The sequence below is a fragment of the Dipodomys spectabilis genome, unplaced genomic scaffold (assembly GCF_019054845.1).
Source record: "Dipodomys spectabilis isolate Male_0828 unplaced genomic scaffold, ASM1905484v1 ptg000285l, whole genome shotgun sequence".
NCBI classification, from domain to species: Eukaryota; Metazoa; Chordata; class Mammalia; order Rodentia; family Heteromyidae; genus Dipodomys; species Dipodomys spectabilis.
In genome coordinates, this window is record NW_024870962.1 from 2065228 (window position 1) to 2066666 (window position 1439).

The window sequence follows — 1439 nt, forward strand, 5'->3', positions numbered from 1 at the left end:
AGAGCCAAGTCATTGCTGTGGATAAGGAGGAAGCCGCCATCAGACTGACCTGGAACAATGCTCAAAAATAGGTAGGCTGTTGAAGTATCAAACCCACTCAAGTCTAATTCCCACTCCCAACAAGGAGGTGCAGTGTGGGTGGCACAGCACTGGGCCTAAGGGATTATAAATGGATGGTGGCGGTCAGGAGCTTGTGGCTCCCACCCATCATCCTGGCTATTCAGTAGTCTGAGGACTGATGGTCTTGACTCAAAGCCAGCCCGGGCAGAAAAGTCCGTGAGATTCTTATCACCCATAAACCACCTCTCTCCCCCAAACCCACACACAAAAAAGCCAGATGTTGTGGTGTAGCTCAAGTGGTAGAGCCTCAACTTTGAACAAAAGAAGCTTAGGGATAACACCCAGGCCCTGAATTCAAGCCCTAAGGCTCACACAATCATAATAAAATAAATGAACAGTGTACACATTTTATCTGACTACCAAGAAAGATGGATTCAGTCTTCTAGCTGGCTGGTACTTCTAGCCAAAGGTAAGGGGCTTCCCTTGATATTCCCCTAAACCTCTCCTTCTCTCCATTATCTGTCCAGGCTTTGGTTGCAGGACAGAATTCGGATCATCCCCCTGGATATTACCTTAAGTACCCTTGCCCATCCAAATTCCTTGGGGTCAGGATCCTTTATGCACTCCCTACTTGGAGGATGAGGCACCACAGAGATAAGGGTAGATATCCCTGACAATTACACACACACACACACACACACACACACACACACACAAATACCCCTAGCCAACTCAGACTAGCCTTTTCCAAAGACACTTTATCTCTTTGGATTAACTGACATAGGAAAGGGTTTTGATCCCCAGTAACTGATTATTTTAACTTGGGCTTGCTAGTTGACTGGAGATAAACAAGAGCAAAAAAAAGCATTTGGTGTCTGTCACCTGTGGCTCAGGCTCATCCCTGTCATACTGGCTACTAAGGAGGCTGAGATCTGAGGATCACTATTTGAACCCAGCCATAAGCTGAAAAGCCCGTGAGACTCTACTCTCCATGGAACCATCAAAAAGCCAGAAGTGGAGCTGTGGCTCACGAGGTAGAACACCAGCCTTGAGCAATAAAACTCAGAGAGTCTGCTCCTAGATCTTCAGTTCAAGCCCACACAAAGAAATGGCCCTGTCTTATCACCACAGACTGCCTGGGCTTCGAGTGCCCTCTCACGGAGTGTGATAAAACACCTGTCTCTGTGTGGTGTATCAGGGCCTTCAGAAATCCAGTAGTGGAACCCAGGCCTGCCCCTTTGTGCACTCTCAACCCACACTGGTCAGAAGGCAGAGTGTGACAAAGCCGGCAGCCTGCAGAGCGGAGAGACTCCAGCTCTGCCAAGGTGATCAAAAGGGGCTTCTTGGAGACAGCACTTGAAAAGGGGGTCCTGCTTAAG